Source organism: Acartia tonsa, chromosome 11 (genome assembly GCF_053477335.1).
Source record: "Acartia tonsa isolate MP-2025a chromosome 11, ASM5347733v1, whole genome shotgun sequence".
NCBI lineage: Eukaryota > Metazoa > Arthropoda > Copepoda > Calanoida > Acartiidae > Acartia > Acartia tonsa.
In genome coordinates, this window is record NC_137270.1 from 48210644 (window position 1) to 48231520 (window position 20877).

Sequence of the window (20877 nt, forward strand, 5' to 3'; positions counted from 1 at the left end):
GTCTGTCTAATATCAGAGATCTAAAGGCATTACACTATGATTGATAAATTGATGTACCTCCTCAATGATGAGGCACAAAATAACCCCTTCTATAGATTACAATTATTGAAGGAAACATTTGGACACTAAATAAACAAACAAATCAAAAAGTCTCAAAGGTTATTAAGTCAAGGAATAAGAAAATTCTATTATAAGACTTTGGAGACTAGTGTAATAAACAGCCCATTGTCCCGTCCTTCCCTGGTCTAATATGTACTATTTCATTCCAAGTTAATATGTTCAATATAAATTAAATATATAAGACATTATATTGACAAAAATTTTATTTATTAGATTTGATATTTACAAAATTACATAATTTTAAATGTTAAAAAAAGGTTAAGTTTTAATTAGGGTTGGACCGGATACTTTTTTAGCCGGATACCGGACACTGGCTCATTTTATACTGCTGGGTAAATTACTGGCAAATTATAGTTTCAAAATCTGGTATCCGGTTGGATATTGAAAATTACTAGATATCCAGTCAAACCGGATATCCGGCAAATTATAGTTTCAATATCTGGTATCTGGTCGGATATAGAAAATTACCGGATATCCGGCCCCACCCTAGTTTTTATGTTTCCCAACTCTTCATACGTTCAAAATTCAGGCTTTTATCTTTTTCATCTGAAAAAAATGTTTTTAGATTGCGCTTTCTATGTGACGTGTTATTTATGCCCCTAGAGGCCTCTAAGTGCAATTGAGGTATTGGTGAGGGAGGGGATGAGGAAGTTGGCCCCTTTATTTTAATTTAAGTTTAATTAACAAAGTAATTTTTAGTTAACATACATAGATTTCTCTCATGAGGGGGGTAGTACCCTCCTCAAAATAAACCTTCACAGGAGAAGATGCATGGAAAGGAGAACCATATTGGTCCAGCAGTTATCGCTACAAAAAAAGTAAAGCTTACTACTTTATATAATAGTACTAGCGGCTATGCCCCTAGAGGCCTCTAGTGGCATTTAAATGTTTTTTTTTTTTAAATATCTAATCTGAGAAATAATTTGTCTATGGCCAATCAGCTGTTAAATTCATGTCTCTATGCAACGACTACGCTAGTGACACTATGCGGCAGTAATATTTCAATTTTATTGTGATTTCACTTAGGAGGGTGGTGGTACCCTCCCCAAAAATAGTTATGACCTATGAGAAGCTACCCTGTTAAAGAGAACTCTACTGGTCCGGCGGTTAGCGAGATCCTTCGCTACGCACAAATTAAAGCCTATTACTTTACATACTGGGATCATTTATCTGGTTACATAGATTTCTCTTGGGATGGTGGTGGCACCCTCCTCAAAAAGTTATTGCTACAGAGAAACTAAAGCTTACTACTTTATATAATAGGATTACCTATAAGTATACAAGAAACAACAGTATCCGCAGCCAACTGTAAGGATTCATCTATATCAGGCCGCAGTTCTAAAATAATCGTATTATAGACAACCACCCACAACCCCACCAAAAACAAACCCCCCCTTTTTTAAATTTTTTAAAATTACCTTTTGGGGCAAAGCCCCTAGAGGCTAGGGGCGAAGCCGCTAGTGTTTCATAAAATACTAAATAGCTATAAAAGAAGATAATCATTTTACATTTTTCATTCTTTATTGGTTTTATCCAATTTTTATGATAGCTTACGTCAGACTGTCATTTCATCAATAAAGTTTTTCTACACTGGTCCCCAAAGTTATAAAAAAAACGTTTTTTAATCGTTGGCTTGGCAACTTTGGGGACTTTTACTTAATTTTGATCGGTTGGTTTATCAAATGAGTGTTCATCATTTCAACCATTAATCTACAGAAGGATTAATTTTGTGTGTCATCATTGGGGATGTACATTAATTTATCGGCTATTGTCCCTTCCCCTTACATCCTAAATTCTATAAGTCTTATTAGTTGTTGATTTAAGGACTTGAACCCTTGGTGATATATTACTTTTTTTAGTGGCTGAGCCGTTCTTGATATTTTGTTTTGATTAAAGCTTTTTAAAAGCCTGAGGGATCCGAAGGGATAAGATAATCGACGATGAATTGATGTATGACCCCAATAATAAAGGACAAAATTGCCACTTCATTAAATTTAACCTATTGGATAAAACATTTGAACCTTAACATTTGGAACATTGAATTGAATATCCACAGTTAAGAAAAACTAGTGTAATTACCAGTCCTATGTTTCCTACCTCACAAAAAAGCAATGAAATTAAAAACCTAAAAATATAGCTCCTATAAAAAATATGGCCTATTTTAGCCAAACATTAAAATATTTTAGTAGGTAAATACTACATAAATCAAAAGCGTGAACTTATGACCTATTTAATTTTTTTGTATATATTTTATTTACATCTATGTTACAATTATATACACTAATGGATGTCTGTGAATTGATAGTGCGGTTTTTTTGCACATAAAGGGCCTATTGTTCAATAATAATCCCCCAAGTTCCAACCCCCTTATTTAAAGCATAAATTTAATTTAAAGGGCTGGATAGTTTTTATCTAATTAGCCTGCGGGAGTTCTTAACCTAAATGGGCCTATACCAGAGGTGGCCTAAACATGCGGGGCTATCTATTACCCATTATAACTTTACCTCAACTAACCTAAAATAATAAACAAAAATTACTCAACCTCTCATTCTCAATTTGATTGTAAAATAATGGGGGATCAGGTTTAAGTGCTTAACTACAAACTATTTCTCTAACTGAATTACAATACACATGCTCCACTCGTGTACCTCACTATATTTTAACCCAGGAAAGGAGAAGACAATGGGCTGTAAATTTCACTGGTACCCAAAGTGTGATATTTTTATGGAATCTTGAATGTTTGGTTTAAAACTAGTAGTGTCAAAACGTTTCAACCAATAATTTTGATCTACAGAAGTGGTGATCTTGTTTATTATCATGTAAACTTTATTTCATTATGTTAAGTGGCCAAACGTTTCATCCACGTATTGTATTGTACAAAACGGGTAATTCTATGAATCAGAATTGGGGATATGCATCAATTTATCGGCCATTGTCTTATCCCTTTAGATCCCTGTTTCTAACTGTACCTGATATTTCCACTACATTAGGTCGGGGGGCAACTTCATAATTCTTTTTCTTCTTCCTAAAAACATTAACATTAATAAGAAAATGTTTATTAAAAAAAATGACGTCATACAAAACAAATTACCAATGGCAGGCCAGTATACATTTTGACAAATTATAGGCCACAATGACGTCATTTTTTATAGGCACTATAAAAAGTTTTCATTGCCAATAAGACAAAAATAAGCCAACAAAAATGACGTTATACAATACAAATGGCCAACGACTAAATTACTCATGGCAGGCTAGTACACATTTTAATTTACTAATGTAATCTACAGAAGGCTTTCATGACAAAAAACATTTTTTCTTAATAGTACAAATTTATGACGCTCCAACAAAATATTTTTTAGAAATTTAGTCATAATACTTCGGATAAAAATATAAAAAATAATACAATTTATTTAAGTAACTATCTATTTATTTATATATCATATATCATTTTATTCTTCTATCTATCTATTTATCTATCCATCTATCTATCCATCTGTCTATCTATCTATCTATCTATGTATCTATCTATCTATATATCTATCTATCTATTTATTTATTTATCTATCTATCCATACATCCATTCATCCATCCATCTATCTATCCATCCATCTATCCATCCAATTATCTATCTATCTATATATCCACCTTAGATTTAGAATGAGCTGATTCCAATTTTGAGGTAGCGCCACAAGAATGAATCCAATTGTAAGAAGCAACATCCCAGAAAGTTTCATCAGAGGGAGTCGCAGATCATACATTTCTCTTTCATAAACTAAACACAAATATGTAAAGTAAATGTTCACAAAAACAAGGATAACAACACCAATTAGAGCGAAACTTTTAAGTAATATAATTATCCTATTGATTTTTTTCTGATTTTTGGAATACAATGACAACAAGTTACAATGTTATAGACAAAGCATCTCTATTTTCAAGTACTAAAAATGTAAGTATGTAATTTTGTTTGGACTTTTATACATTCATATTCTGATTATTCACTTCTTACATTCTACAAGCATTAATGTTCGTTTGATCTATCGTTTCAGAGCTTCGCTTTTATGGATATCATTTTCTTTTATATTATTAGATATAAAATTATCCTTAATTTTCTGTCAATAAAAGTAATATGAGATAAAGTTAATTGATTCCTATTTGTAGATAATTTTATTTGCAATAATTACATTTATTTTGCACATTATACTACTATTTTATTTTTTAATAAAATACTTATTTATCGAAAATCAAGGGATGTTAAAATACAAGATAATTAAAATGAAATATTTGATAGAAATTTATTTCTGATTTCTTATTTTTTAACGTAGCTATATTGTCATTGGGCTGCAACATTTGGTCATAAAAGTCCTTAAATTTATAAAATATTAATAAAAATGTAACAAGGATGACAAGATCTTTAAGTAGCGCAACACAATAAATCATGAAAAAGTGTTAAAAAGAACATGAAGAACTTTTCACATATTTGCTCATTTATATAAAGAATTCATAACAAAAACCTTCAGCCGTCTATTTTAAATAACACCAGAGTAAATCACAACATAGCTGACCAACGGGCATAATGACATTTCGAAATATAAACTAGTTTCGCTATCAACAAGGATGACAACATCCATAAAAGCGAAGCACTGAAACGGTAGGACAAACGGACAATAACACTTATAAAGTGTCAGAACTGAATAATCAGAATATAAATGTATAAGAATCGGAGCAAAGTGCTAGTAAATTTGTTGAAAAACTGCTTGATACAGGATAATGTTTATGGACATACTTACATTTTTAGGCCTTGATTATAGAGTTGGTTTGCTTATAATATTATACTTTGTTGTCCCAGAAATCTACATACTAAAAATCAGATCAATCGGATGATTAGATCACATCCAAATTTTTGTTAAAAAAGTAAAAAATCAACATATTTAAAATGGACGTACGAACATTCTTGTTCTGATTATAGAGTTGCACTTTCTTAATCGTACCTAACTACTAAAGGAATCACCATGCAAAGTTTGAAATCGATAGTACAATTCTAACATGCCTAAATTAACTTTAAAAGCTATCCGTTTGTGACGGACGGACGTACGGACGGACCGACCCTAATTATAGAAAAGCTTCGCTTTAAAAAACAATATGTTTATGGTTGTTGTTAATTCTATACATGTTTTTATAAAGCCCATAAGTGCCGTAAAGGGTTCTACCTATGATGAAAGGCGAATTCAGGGTCCGACAGTGTACATAAGGGTTTTATTGAGTTTTACAATTATCTTATTTATTAACTGATATAAACAAAACCAAAGACTTTAAGGTACTTATTATAAATTTAAGAACAGTAATTAAACAGAAAAAGTTAAGAGAAAAATGGTCAATTTTTATATGGTTGATTTTTCTTGGGAGGGTGGTGGTACCCTTCCCCAAAATAGTTATTAACCTTCCCAGGACCTATGAGAAGCTACACGGTAAAGAAGAAACATATCAGTTTAGTGGTTAGCGAGATTCTTCGGCCCAAACAGACAAAAGATGCAATTCTTTAGTGAGTTTTTATACATGTACTTTTAAACCTAGTGTACATTTTCGGACTACTAATTATATGTCATTAAACAATTGAACATATTGCAGTGCTATAAAATATAATACAAGGAAAAATATTAAAGTACCATGGTGGGAAACCTTTTATCCTTATATAAAAGTAACAGGATGTTTTTCTGTGTGTTTGTAAGTACTAAGGGATCTCGCTAACTTCTGAACCGATACGTTTCTCTTTTTGGGAAAGGATAAAGAGGTCTCTAGTAGCCGCTAGTTTATTAAAAGTATAAAGTCACTTCGAAAGTATCTAAAGGGATAAGACAATAGCCGATAAATGTATGTACATCCCCAATGATTATATATAAAATTATCCCTTTTACAGATTACAATTAGTGGTTGAAACGTTTGGACACTCAACTAAATGAACCAATCAATCAAAATTAAATAAAAGTCTCGTTAAGCCAACGAATAAGAAACCGCTATTATAAGACTTTGGGGACTGATATAATAAACAGCCCAATATCCCCCCATCCTTGGGGGCACTAACACTCCTTAGATTTAATTTTAAAAACTCTGTGTATATCCTAATTAAATTGATTTAGAATACCTGGACATTGTGACAGGAAAATTATTATTGTCAATTTAGGTTGCTAATATTATCCTCAACTATTGGTCAATTGAGGTTAGTTGAGGGAGGGGGTACGGTCATAACAAGAGGGTGGTGTGGGTTATCAATATTAGCCAGCTGTTAGAATTATTATATATTCATTCTTATTGGTTTAGTAACATTTTGTTTTATAAATTATGGTTTTAAACATAGGATATTATTCGTTAAACCAGCATTAAAATTTAATTAGGTAATGTTTTATTTTAATTTTTAGTTACATAAAACATGGCAGGGTAGGGATCTAAAGAGATAAGGCAATGGCCGATTAATTGATTTACATCCCCAATGATGATACACAAATTACCCCTTCTGTAGATTAAAATTAGTAGTTGAAAAGTATGAACGCTCAACCTATTGAACTAACCAATCAAAATTCACTAAGGTCCTCAAAGAAATCGTTATTATGAAACTTTGGGGACTAGTGTGATAAATAGTATCTCTAACTAAAACATGAATGGTTATTTTCATAAGAAGCTAATTACTATGTACTAAAAAGTCAAAAATTTGATAATTACCATTAAGATTTGGCAGGTGTTAACCCTTTACAGTCGGGCCCCTAGCCGCACCTTAATCGGTCGGGGGGGGGGGGGGGGCGTTCAACGCCCCCCCTAATTATCTCAGTTTCTATTAGAGCTAGAGGGCTAAATTTTTTTGTGCAAGTCCCTTGTTTGATAATGAATTTCCGACCTTTTATAAGTCTAAGTCAATTTTCGCTTTCTTCACCCTTTTATTTACCAACCTTTGTTCTTAGGTCTTTTTTTACCTAAAAATTTCAAACGGCTATAATTTTCTTATTTTTGAAGCTAGAAGAAAATTTTTTTCCAGAAAATGTTTAACTTTATGTAAATTTTACATTTGAAATATCAAAATATAAATTTCAGCGGCCGCAGCTGTACTTGGCAGCTGCCAGCCGCCGCAGTCGGCGGTCGGCGGGAAAACGGCGGCGGATCTTTATGAAATTTTAATACGTTATGTAGACATGTCAGAAAAGCTTAAGTTTAAAATTTGAAGTCTCTAAGTCAAAAATTGCGGCCACAGGAGACTTTTAAAGATTTCTGGAGACCTGGAGGATCAGGACCTGCAGGATCATACCTGGAACTTGAAAGTGACTTGAACACCTGTATTTCATATAAGGATGTACTACTAGAGGATTTTTTAGTATTTTGTTATGATAAAATGCTTTGTTTTAGTCAAAAAAATATTTTTGCTCTTTACCTGGATGACCCTGCCAGGTTTGCTGGCATCCTGTGCCCGCCAGGATGGAGATATTCAAAAAATTGACAGAGGAAATATGGATCTTATTATTGGTGAGTTCGCTCATCCGGTAGGCGGGAGGGGAAGGGGCAAGTGTGGTGGATGGGTGTATCTTTATTTTAGCCAGCTGTGAGTTTATGAAAATCTGGCGCAACATCCACGTAATTACATGTCGATTAATAGTTCTTTTTATTTAGAAACCTACTTAGTTCCCTGGAATCTTTTCTTCGTAATTTCATAAAATGTCGTCAATAAACAAATCTGGATAAGACAAAGTATTTTAAGGTTAATAGTATTATAGTATTTTAATATTTAAATATAAATTTCAAAAACATGTCAGCTTTAAAAATATGTTATTTTAATCTTGGGATGGATTAAATTCTATTTTCAAGTGTTCTTCCAAAATGCAAAATTTTTTAAGTTGAAAGTTGAATTTATTTTATTGGATCGTATTATAAACATCTTTCAAATATAAATAAAAATAATAAAAAAAATATAAGATTATAAGTAAATTTGATGGCTCCGAGGGGCCACAAGCCCAGGATAACAAACAGATATAGATTTTATGATTTTCATTTTACTATTCGTAGAAAATTGTCTGTAATACGATGAAATATATGATTTTTCAGTAAGGATCAGAACCGGTCTAATCCAGCGGTTATTAATCGGTTTTAAAGCCATATTGGAAGAACAATTAGCGAAAGAGTAAATAAGGTTACATAATTTATATAAAATTGATTGTTATTTTTTCAATATGTAGATTAATTCAGGGTAGTATTTTTTAACCATAAAATCATTCTTTAAAAAATAGGTTTGCTGTAATATTTCAACAGATTTTTAAGGGGATTAAAATTCTATTAAGTAGATCCAATAATATTTACAATCATTATAAGTACTAGAGTTAGCTCGATATAACTATTTCACTATTGGCTAGTTTTCTATAAGTACATATCTATTTATCTATTTTAATTTTCCTCTCTTGCCATTATTATCTAAAAGAAAGAAGTAAATATTTAATATTTTAAATGATTTTAAAAAGATTTCTTAAATTATATTTTTTATTTACATTACCATCACCAAAGGGTTAATATGATTAAAATTTTAGTTTTAATATTTGAACACTACGGAAGTGTCGCCACAATCGAATTCTTTTAAAACAGAGTTTTCTTAGATTTTCTATATTTTGAACGTATATTTTTTGTTTATTAAATGAAGATTAAATACTTCAATGTAATTCAAATATCAACATGGATTGAAAAACTTTATTCATTCCGTAAACAATAGAATAAAAGTCTTATCGCTTTGGTCAATAAGAGTTTAATGAGGATTATTGGAGCACTATGAGTTTTCAACATTTATTCCTTGGAAAACTTGAGCTCATTTATAGACATTTATTTCCTATATAGATCTGACATGGATCTTGAAGCAATAAAGCAGGCTGTTTTGTAAATGTTAAAAATTGGAAGAATCTATTAAATAAAAGTTATCGCAAATATACTTAGTAAATAACATCATTTACAGAAGTACGCTTTTCATGTTGTACTAGCGGCTACGCCCCTGGAGGCCCTTTATGGGAATTTTAAGACCGGGGGAATTTTTTGCCTGTGGCGAATTTGATTTCATAAGTTAAAAACCGTTCCTCGACCTATAAGAAGCTTCACTGTAAAGGAAAACCATATTGGTCCAGTGGTTTGTAGGATCTTCAGGTACAAGCGAAGCACTGAAACGGTAGGACAAACGGACATTAACATTTGTATAATGTCAGAACTGAATAATCAGAATATAAATGTATAAGAGTCGAAGCAAAATTGTAAGTAAATTTGTTAAAAAACTGCTTAATACAGAATAATGTGTATGGACATACTTATATTTTTAGGACTTGATTATAGAGTTGCTTCGCTTATAACATTATTCTTTGTTGTCCCAGGAATCAACATTCCAAAAATCAGATCAATCGGATGATTAGATCACTAAAAACTTGTTAAAACAGTAAAAAAATCAACATATTTAAAATGGACGTAAGGACATTCTTGTAATGATTATAGAGTTGCTACGCTTTCTAAATCGTACCTAACTACTAAAGGAATCACCATGCAAAGTTTGAAATCGATAGGACAATTCTAACATGCCTAAATTAACGGAAAAAAGGTATCCGTTTGTGACGGACGGACGGACGGACCGACCCTAATTATAGAAAAGCTTCGCTTTCAAAAATATTCCAAACACTAAGATGAATAAAGGAAGTGTGTTGACTTATGCAGGGGAGGGAGTGGACAAAGGCTATTTATTGCACTAGTCCCCAAAGTTTTATAATAATGTTTTCATGCCTTAACAACTGAATTTTCATTCATTGTTTCATAAAGTTAAGTGTACAAACGCTTCAACCACATATTTTGATCTACAGAAGGGGGAATTTTGTAACTCATCATTGGGAATGTACATCAATATATCGGCCATTGTCTTATCCCTGTGAATAATGGTTAACATGTTGATGTAACATTAACCTTAGTGCAAAGTGTTTTTACAAAGCAACAAATCAATCATTTTTAAAGGAAAGCTTGGAAATGAGGTGTTAAAGGCATTTATTAAATTTAATCGAAACACTTTTAAAAGCAAAGCTTTTCTATAATAAGGGTCGGTCGGTCCGTCCGTACGTCTGTCCGTATGTCCGGAACAGATAGATTTAGGCATGTTAGTATTGTCCTATCGATTTCAAACCTTGCATGATGATTCCTGTTAGGTACGATAAAGAAAGCATAACAACTCTATAGTTATTACCAGAATGTCTGTACGTCCATTTTAAACATGTTGATTTTTTTACTTTTTTTTATGTGATCTAATAATCCGATTGATGTGACTTTTGATATACTGATTCCTTGGACAACGAACATAAACATCCATAAACATTATTCTGTATCAAGCAGTCTTTCAACAAATTTACTTACAATTTTTCTTTGACTCTTATACAGTTATATTCTGATTATTCAGTTCTGACACTATACAAGTGTTAATGTCTGTTTGTCCTACCGTTTCTGTGCTTCGCTTTTATGAATGTTGTCATCTTTGTTTTATAACAATTATTTATTTTGATTAACAAAGCTTATTATAAACCTAAGAAATTATATAAAGGCTTTTTTTATTTTAAATTGTCTAATGTTTCTGCAATTTAAAACAAATATAGTATTCACATTTTCTTTAATTTTTCTTTCAGGCAATTTAATGACATTTCTGACATATAAATGTCCATATGAATCAGGGAGTAAGGAAGAGACAATGGATTGAATATTCAATTTTTAAGAGTCTCAGACTTTGGGTACTGGCTTAAAGTGAATGTGCATGTTCTGACTGACTTTGGGTACTTGCGCATCAATGCCCCGCAAACTAGCTGAGTTAGTTTTGAATATAGCAGACAGAAAAATTTGTATTAGATGGTTGGTTTTAACAAATATTTTTTCCGAGAAAATGTCATTTCATGTATAGAAACTCTACTGTGATGTTTATGTATTAAACAATCTAAGAACCCCTTGAATTTAGGTACTGTCAGTTAAAATATATGAGAAGGGTTGACAAAGTTCTAAACACGATTTTTCTAGTGATTAATTACAGAATGTTTACTACATTGTGATATATTGGTAATTTAATTTTCAAGTAAATTATTTTTTTCTTAGAACTAATTTTGTTCTATATGATATTACCGTGATCCCTTTACAATTTTGGTCAAATTTTCTGGATAAATCTGGTTTTCATTGTTTTTCAGCAAAAACTCTTAAATTGAATTAATTGCCCATTGTCCCCTCCCTTACTCCCTGATATAAATACTTTTGATCATTACATCTCATCTTTGGTAAGGCCGTCAGCTTGCCTAAACTGTCCTACTTGGACGCCTATAAATATGCTTATCGTGAAATAAATATTTTTTGTGTTAGAACATGAAAACACTGAATTGTTGAGAGATTCTAATGAATAATTAATTCAAATGTATAAGAGCTCACAACAAATTACTGTTCAGAGGTCAACATCAACTTAATTTCTAACAAAGAGAGTAATGTTCTTTTTAAGTCACTATCGCTTCGACCCTAGCCTTTAGGGGCTTTGCCTGAAGAGGTTTGATCAACCTAATTTTTTGTATTTTAGGTTTTTCAAAAAAAGTAAAAAATATATTTTTTTTAGAGGGGGCCTTCTAGTCCTTGTTCCTTCTTCCCCATCCCTATTTTTCCATTTCTATCCCCCATCTCTTCCCCTCATCTCTTATCCCCCATCCCTTCTCCCCAACCTGCAATGACTGAAGGGATGGGAGCTAGAAAGCATCTTCAAAAAAAAGCACAGAAGATAATTTAACCTGACAGCCATAGTGAATTATAGAGTAGCTAAAAAGTTATATCAACATATCCTACCCTCTTCAAATGGCACTTTAAAAATATTTACTACCCCTTTGAAATAAAATCAATTAAAGACTACAAGAGTGGCGTATTTTATCAAGTTAGAAATATAGAGTGTAGTTAGTTTTAAGAATTTTTAATAAAAAATTGCCATAAAAAAAAACATGTCTTTTTATAAGGGTATGTACACAAAAAATTATAAACTTATCCTAAAAATCACATGTCATCATTTTCATATTCATTTAGACAGACATACAGTGTTGAGAAAAAGGCGTTTTGGTCGCTAGGGGGGGGGGGTGATTGCCCCATATTCCCCCTTCGGTTCGCACGCCACTGGATCAAGCTAAACTGCATTATGTTGATCATATTATATAATTGTTTTCTTTTCCATCAACATTTTCTGCTATAGTTCTTTACTACGTGCTGAGCCACCACCGCGAGTATGGAATTTCCAATGTTTTAGTATTACAATTGTACATGACACCCTTTTCAGGAAAGGGGGAGGTAGGTTGTGCTAAAATTCCGTAAGGGTGTGAGTTTTAATGCTTAAAAAAAGAAGTAGAACGATAATATTCACTAAATATGAGTATTCCTTATTGAATAGAACCAGAGACAAAAAAATTACATATTTATATTTAGTGTATTATCGTTCTACTACTCTTATTAAGCCTTAAAACTCAAACCTTTACGGAATTTAAGCAAAATCTACCTTCCTCGTTCCGTTTTTATTAATCTTTGAAATATGTATGCTAAATACGTATGATTTTTGTCATTTAGACTGAAGAGTGTGTCATGTACAATTATAATACTAAAACATGAAGATGATTAAAGTCCCTCCACAGATTATGATGCCATACAATAGAATAGGTAATGTCAGGCCAGTATACACTGTAATTGACCAATGGTAAAATTTATGCTGGCCTCTAATCATTTTATCATATGACGTCATATTCTATGGAGGGACTTTAATCATCTTAACCCATTAGTGCCGAACCGGGCATTAAAACCCGGTTATGAAAAATGGAAAAAAAAACGGTTTCCGGCTTCATAATTGCATCATTCTCAGTATGAATCCCCCCTCTACTACCCTGGCTTTCATTTCCCCCTGGAGCAGGCAGTTTAGCTTACTTCCGTTTGCTGGTATAGCTCAACAAAATTTGAAAATCATGAAAATTCAAAATACCCCTTCTAACTTTTTTGTTTTTATAGTAAAGTCGCTGATTTTTTTCGTGAAATCTAATGTTTATTGACAAGTACATCTATTTGTGAATTCGTTTTATTTAAATTATTATTTTTTATATGATTTTTTTATCGTTTTTTTACGCCCTATTATGACCCGGTTCGGCTTGGCCATAAATACCCGACAGTTTTAAAACCCGGCTCGGTTTCGGTTTTTATTACCCGGTTTTAACTTTTCAACCAATAAAAATAACAGTTTACGTCATTAGTAAGGGTTTGAGCCACCCTAATAACCCTAGTAATCTCTATAGGTGTCACCCAATAGTTTTATGCTCGTTTTCTGATATGTAACACCCAAATTTTATATGTTCTTTTTTTGTAGTGTGTGTCTTTTAAAACTTCGAGCAACAGGTTTTTTTACCCGAAAACGGTGGCACCTATAGCCGAAACACTAAATTTGAAATAAATCGCTTCGTATATTACTTGTAGCTCTATAGATTACATGAGGTTGTGTAGTTTTCAATTACGATTCGTATCAAAGTTCTAAAAAGTGTTCATCTCAATTTGGGCATTCAAAAATTACATTTTTCGATTTTTGGTGAAAAAACCGGGTTTTTACTACAAAACCGGGTTTTAATGCCCGGGGAAACCGCCCAAAATGGGTCATAATGCCTGGTTGGTATTTATGGCCAGGCCGAACCGGGTTTTTTTGCAACTTTCCTGTGCACGCCCACTAGAGCAAAACAAAAAAAATGGAATTCCGTTTTTACCATTATAAAGCTTCCCTGAGATTTTCAGCTCGATCGGCCCATAAAAGTGGCGCTCGGCACTAATGGGTTAAGAAAACATTGGAAATGTCATTCTCACAGTGGTGGCTAAGGACGTTGCTCCTCTGCTTGGCGCCAAGGAGGCGCTAGCTTCAAATTATAGCGATACAGACAGACAGACGGACGGACATACAAAAAATTATATAATAGCTTTGCTACAAAAACTGTTACCTATTGTTACGATAGCCGTCGATAGCAGAGAAAATGTTGATGCGCTTGAATACCGCGAAAACCAATTTGCTATATAATTAGCTCCTAAAAATCAATATATTATTACTTTAATGTTGCACCAGATTTTCATATAATCTGATAAAGGGGTGCTCGCAGCTGGCTAAGATAACGATACCCCCATCCACCCACTTTATCCCACATTCCTTCCTATCCTACTGGATAAACGAATTGACCAGTAAATGAAAAAATCTGAATATTGATATTTTGTATTATAGACAGATTTCCACGAATATTGAAATTTAAAATTATAAGATTAACATAAGTTATCTTAACACCGATGGCCTCAAGGTCCGGGTTTTTATTTCAACATTTTTGAAAACTAGTCTGTAATACAATGCCATGCATGATTTTTCAGTACGGATAAGAACTTATTCTAATCCAGCGGTATATAATCGGTAAAAATAATATGATTTTCCTGTCAAAATATTTTCGTTTCTTACCTAACATGAGAAGTCCCACCAAAGAAATTTGATCCCATGGCACTTGGTGGAAATCAATATCTTCAATACTAAGTATTTCATACATATCTAGTAACAGGATGTCTGTCTGTTTTAAGCAAATGATCTTATAACAGATCTACAGTATAGATGTATAAACAGATAACTAACTCCCCCCCCCCTTTTTTTAATGACCTTTATCGTCTGCTAGTAAATTGTTTTCTGCTATTGCCTGTGCTAATATTCTCGGCTAATTTTCCCAATCTAGGGTCAGCACAAGGACATTGGGATAGGGAAATACAGTCATTTAACCCCTTCCCCCTCTAGTGTTTAACTCTAATTATCTTATTAACTAGTGAACCAATGTATGATTTCCCCGCATTAGTTAGGCATAGTTAAAAAAAAACTACAACCAGTTTCAATTTCAATCGATTTAAAAAATAGCTACAACTAAGCTCAAGACGGACTGACAAAAGTAAAAATTATATGAGTAGATATATTAAGCCAATTTGTTATAGTAATCATATGAGAACTTATAATGAAGTTACAAGAAAACAAATGATGAATAGTCAACAAGTAAAATAAATCTAATATTTTTTTTTTTTTGGGGGGGGGTGTTTGAAAGGTCTTAATTACTAGAATGATTTGCCCCCAAAATCAGAAAACATTTATGATATTTCTTTTCAAATTAATTTTGATTTGTTACAGTTTATAAAAATGCTAAAATTTACGTTACAGACAAGCATACAAATGAACATAAAAAAGGCAGAAAAAATCAACCTTTATAAACTTTGTATGCATGATTCCTAGTAAGGTATAAAACAGCACTAAAACTCCAAAATATTCCAATATTTATAAATCCAATAACTGTAAGCAGGATAGATACCTAAAATAATGGATGTAGAATATGTGGATACTGTAAGCTATTATTGCATACCCTGATTAATATGTTTCTTCCAGCTGTCTTTTATACCCTGCCTACTCTTAAGATACTGACCATGGAGGAACTTATTGACCAATATCTCAGGGCTACATTAACTAAACAGATGATAAAATTCCCCTGTCAAAATAACACATATTTGCTTCTATAAAAAAAACTACCTAACCTGATCAAAATTTGCTTCACCCAGGAAATATTTTACCATCACTTTGAAGAGTCCATTCAATCCAGCTGAATTAATTAATTAGTTATCAGATTGAGCAAGGAAAGAAAAGGACATTGGGCTGTTTATCATGTAACGGACAGACCTATAGCATGACTAGATATGCTCACTTTGAATAATGAATGTATTGTGAAATGGGTCTGTTGTAATGATCAAAATCTATTGAAATTGACCTAGCCTAATTTGTAGATTTATTTTAGTTAAAACCTTAGATCAATATACTTGAAAATAAGATTCTCTGTTGTTCAAAGCAAAGCTTTTCTACAATTTGACTCAAAGAACTCACTAGAATTACACTAGTAAAACACAGTTTTATAATAACTTTTATTAGTATTATCCTCTAAGCATTCTTTTTTATTTAGAAAATTTTGGTACCTCAACCACCTTCCCACCCCACCAAAATTATAGCTGCAGTGCTTGTCCCCTTTGCCTGCCTAGCTGCAGCACTCGGACCCCTAGCCGCGGGCGTTTGGCCCTCTAGCCTATAATCTAACCTAACCTAAATTATTGTTCTTTGCCAGAGTCATAGTTCTGTCGAGGGGGGGTGTACCAAAATTTTCAAAGAGGAAAACACCAATTTTTAAAAATAATTCTAGGGACTTCAAAATCTCAAAACCTTGTCAGCTACAGTACTTTTTTGTAACATACAGATGGACATATGTGAAAACCCTAGTTCTAGAGAAGCTGAACTAATAACAAGAACACATACCTGATGTAGCAGCGGCTACTACACCAAAGAAAGTATTGTAGATATTCTGATAGTTCATATATGCCAGTACTGATATACCCGTCATACAAAGGATAACACCTACTATCTAGAAATTATTGCATTATTTGGTCTGTTTGCATTTTATATTAGTAGAACTTTTATGAATAGATTTATTTGCAAAACCTAGATTTCGCAAATTCTTCATGTAATTAAATTCATATATGACAATACCGATATACCTGTCATACAAAGAATTACTCCTACTATCTAGATATTATTATGTTATTTGATCAGTCAACATAGTATATTAGTAAACTGTTATGAGCAGATTTATTTGCAAATTCTACATTTCACAGAATCTGCATGTAAGCAAATTCATATAAAACAATACTGAACCAATCATACTATCTAGAAATTATTAAATTATTTATTCTGTTTGCGTAGCATATTATTAGAACTGTTATGCATTGATTTATTTGCAAAATCTACATGTAAGGAAATTCATAAATGACAATACTGATATACCAATCATACAAAGAATTACTCCTACTATATATAAATTATTACATTATGTGATCTGTTTGCATATTATATCATTAGAACTGTTATGAATAGATTTATTTGCAAAATCTACATTTCACAGAATCTACAAGTATGCAAATTCTAATGACGATACATAGATATGTAGATAGATATAGGCCAATGCTGATATACCAGTCATACAAAAGATTACTCCTACTATCTAGAAATTATTGTTTTATTTGATTAGTTTGCATAGCATATTTGTAGAACTGTTATGAATAGATTTATTCAAAACACCTACATTTCACAAAATATGCATGTAAGCAAATTCATATATAACAATACTTATATACCCAACATACTATTATTAAATAATTTGATCTGTTTGTGTAGCATATTAATAGAGCCGTTATGAATAGATTTGTTAGCCAAATCTTCATGCATGAATATTCTATACATAACCATAGATTGGTATGTAAATAGATAGATAGGTATAGGCCAAAAATGATATAGCCGTCATACAAAGGATAACACCTCACATATCATTTTCGGAAAGTAAATACTTTCCGGAAGCCAATCTTTATGAGGAAGGTATTTTTAGAAAGGGGAAAATGTGTAGAAAACGCCCATGTAAATTAGAAAATCCGCAGAAATCATTTTTAAAAGTTATTGGCAAACATTTGCAATGTTAATTTGCAAAATTAATTTTATGCCCTAAATGACATATTCTGAAATAAATCTTTTATGAAAGTTTATTATCTTTGAGTTTAGGACATGCTTAAGACGTAAAAAATATTTTCAGTGTTACTTTTTTCGCCCTACATGTGAAAAAAGGCATTTCTCACATTTTATTATAGAAAATTGCATATAAACAAAATAATTATTTTTGTCTACAGTCAACACAAAAATTGGCATAAAATCTTTCATTTTAAATGTAAAAGTCAGATAAAGAATCCTTTTTAGAGCAAATATAGTGCAAAAAGTAACCAAGACTTTTTAGCAAAGTATGAATATCTAATGAAATAGATACTTTTAAATTTTGATATACAGGGTGAGTCAGAAAAAACTGAGTTTTTCGATTTTCAGAAACAACTAGAAGGAATACAGAAAAAATAATTATATATCCTTGTTCTCTGTACAAAAGCACATCAAACTTGTAAAAAGTGTTTTTTATTATCTCTAAAAATGTGGCCTCTATGATAGGTGTATGGTGTCAAAAAATGCCTTGTGTGAAAAATGTTGATCAAGAAAAATTTAAATAACTCATCTATTTTGTATAAAAAAATCTTAAAATTTCAATATTTATTTAGAAAAAAGGTCTAAGAAAAGTACTTTAATGAGTTTTAAAGGTGAAATGCTTTTTGGTTCCTCACAAAAGCATTTTTAGAATACTGCAATTGTCATTTTTTCATATTTCTTGATTGTGATGCATGTGGTTTAAAAGAATCTTTTATAATAACGTAGCTTATAGTAAAAAGAAAAAAAAACCTTTTTATTTGACAAAAAAATCTCTTAAGATAAAAAAGTTATCAAGGTTTGAATTTTTAAAATAAAAATGCCTTTTAGAAACCCTACCCTATTTGAATGAAGTTATTATTATGGATTATAACACACAAGTATAATTTGTCAAAAGGGGGCGGAGATTTTGGAGATTAAATCCAGTCTTGCACCAAATATAGAGGAAATTCAGGGGGAGGGGGTAGGAATTTAGGTAACAAGATGAAAAATTCCCGGTCATGAGCTGGTTTTCCAGTCATGGAGTATTAAATCTTAACAATAGATTGCAACAAAACGTTTGATTTGTAATGTGATAATTTAATTTAAATAAATTGTATTTTTAAGATGTTAAATATTTACAATCTGTTGAATACAAATTGTAATAATCAAAAAATATGTTTGTTTATATTTTTAGAATGGTAGACATTTTTTATTATTCATAAATCTACCTAAAAAGTACAAAATAATGGCCGAAAAAGTCATCACACACACTTTTTGAAATCTTTATGCTCTAAAAAGCGCCGTGGTTTTCAGAGATATTCAAAAACACCTTTTCTAAGTTTAATGTGTATTTTTATAGAGAACAAGAACCTATAATTGTTTTTTCCATATTCCTACTGGTTGTATCAGAAAATCGGAAAACTCAGTTTTTTCTGACTCACCCTGTACATATCAGATAAAAATATATATAAAAAAAGAGATCAAAAACTATAAAACAAGGTATATATTTTTTTCACTCTGTCACTGAATAAAGAGCACTTTTAGGTTTGATTTTAACCAATGCAGCACTTAAACACTCATTTTTCAAGGTAAATAAACAAAATAAATGCAATTATACAATTAAGTCAGTTTAATAATACAGTAAGCCTTTTTGTAGCAATTTTTTTTTGTTGAAATTATTCTTTATTTCTATAATAAATTGTATTAAAATCTAATGATTTGAAAATTCGTAATTAAGAACTTCATTTTTACACTGTTTTGACATATAAATTACAAAGAAAAAGATTAAATCCTTTAAGTTTGAATAATACTTTATATATTTACATAATAAAAACATTAAAATTGTTAAAGATTAAAAAAAAAAGATAAAAATAAGTAATTTTTAAAATCATTTTGTGTCGTCTTCATAAACTATTTCCACTTTTATATTTTAGTCTGGTAGAATTCATAATTATAAATAACCTTTCTTAAGCATATATATGTTTTATTGAAATTAATTATAAGAATGTAAAACATTTTTTGATTGATTTAATATTAACAATTCACCTAACATTTTGTTATTTTACTTTTTTTGAAACTCTTTTATTCTTATTAATAATTCTATTTAACACAAAAAGCTCATAGGGAGTTGATAACCTTTATTTCTTGCTTTGTATTCTAATCAGGGTGAACTGAAATTAGTTTCCAAATGTGAACACATTTTCCTAGGTGTTTCCCAATCCTATCTCAATATTTGCTACTAGCTAAAAAACCTTCAAACTTCAAAAAAAAAAAAAATCAAAATTTGAAAAATTTAAACTTTGAATGTATAATGTATAAATCGATAATACATTCAAATTTTGATTTTTTTTTGAAGTTTGAAGGTTTTTTAGCTAGTAGCAAATATTGAGATAGGATTGGGAAACACCTCGGAAAATGTGTTCACATTCGGAAACTAATTTCAGTTCATCCTAATCAGGTATTTTATTTGACTATTTTTTTTTAAAACTATACAGCATGCATGTTTGTGTCAATAATGAAGACATTACGGGTTTTTATGTACAAAAAGTTGTTTTAAAGCAAGAAAAAAATATAATCTTTCTAGTAACTAATATACAATTTCGTAGTTTTATATATGTCTGTATTTTGGTTTCTAAAAAAGTACTATACCAACAAACATGCATGCCTGAAAATTAGTTTCAATATTCGTATTAAACAGGAAAAAGAAACTAAGTCGTCGTTATAATTATTGTTTGTCATTTTTGGTGTAAGGTTTTTTTTAATGAAACTTTTTTGGATCTCGTGAATTTGATTTCTGCGGATTTTCTGGTTGCCAGAAATGAAATCTACGCATCTTTTTTAGCTAGATGGCATTTGTCTGGTTAAGATTGGATAAAAAATTCTTTGGTTGGTTAAATTTAATAAGTGTGACCTACTATCTAGAATTTATTTTGATAATATGTATTGTTATTTGATGTATTGTAAATCAGGGACAAGGGAAGGCTATTCTGGCAAACAATGCTTTAGAGCTGATTTCATAGATTTCCAGTTAAAACTAGATGATGAGATTATGCAACTTTTGGCAGAATTTGACAAGAAACTCAAGCATTATTTTATTAGTTTTTCTCACTTTACTACAAGCCATGCAAAAATTATATTCA

General features: G+C 31.2%; 1 long non-coding RNA gene across 1 annotated transcript; it reads right to left on the reverse strand.

Annotated features, from left to right (window-relative positions):
* Positions 1-403: 403 nt before the first annotated feature.
* On the reverse strand, positions 404-14211 carry LOC145331086 (uncharacterized). Its single transcript, XR_013883681.1, has 5 exons — positions 14130-14211; positions 3766-3892; positions 3090-3145; positions 1390-1458; positions 404-666 (listed from the first exon to the last, which is right to left on the reverse strand). It is a non-coding gene; the product is annotated as an uncharacterized LOC145331086 (long non-coding RNA).
* Positions 14212-20877: the final 6666 nt, after the last annotated feature.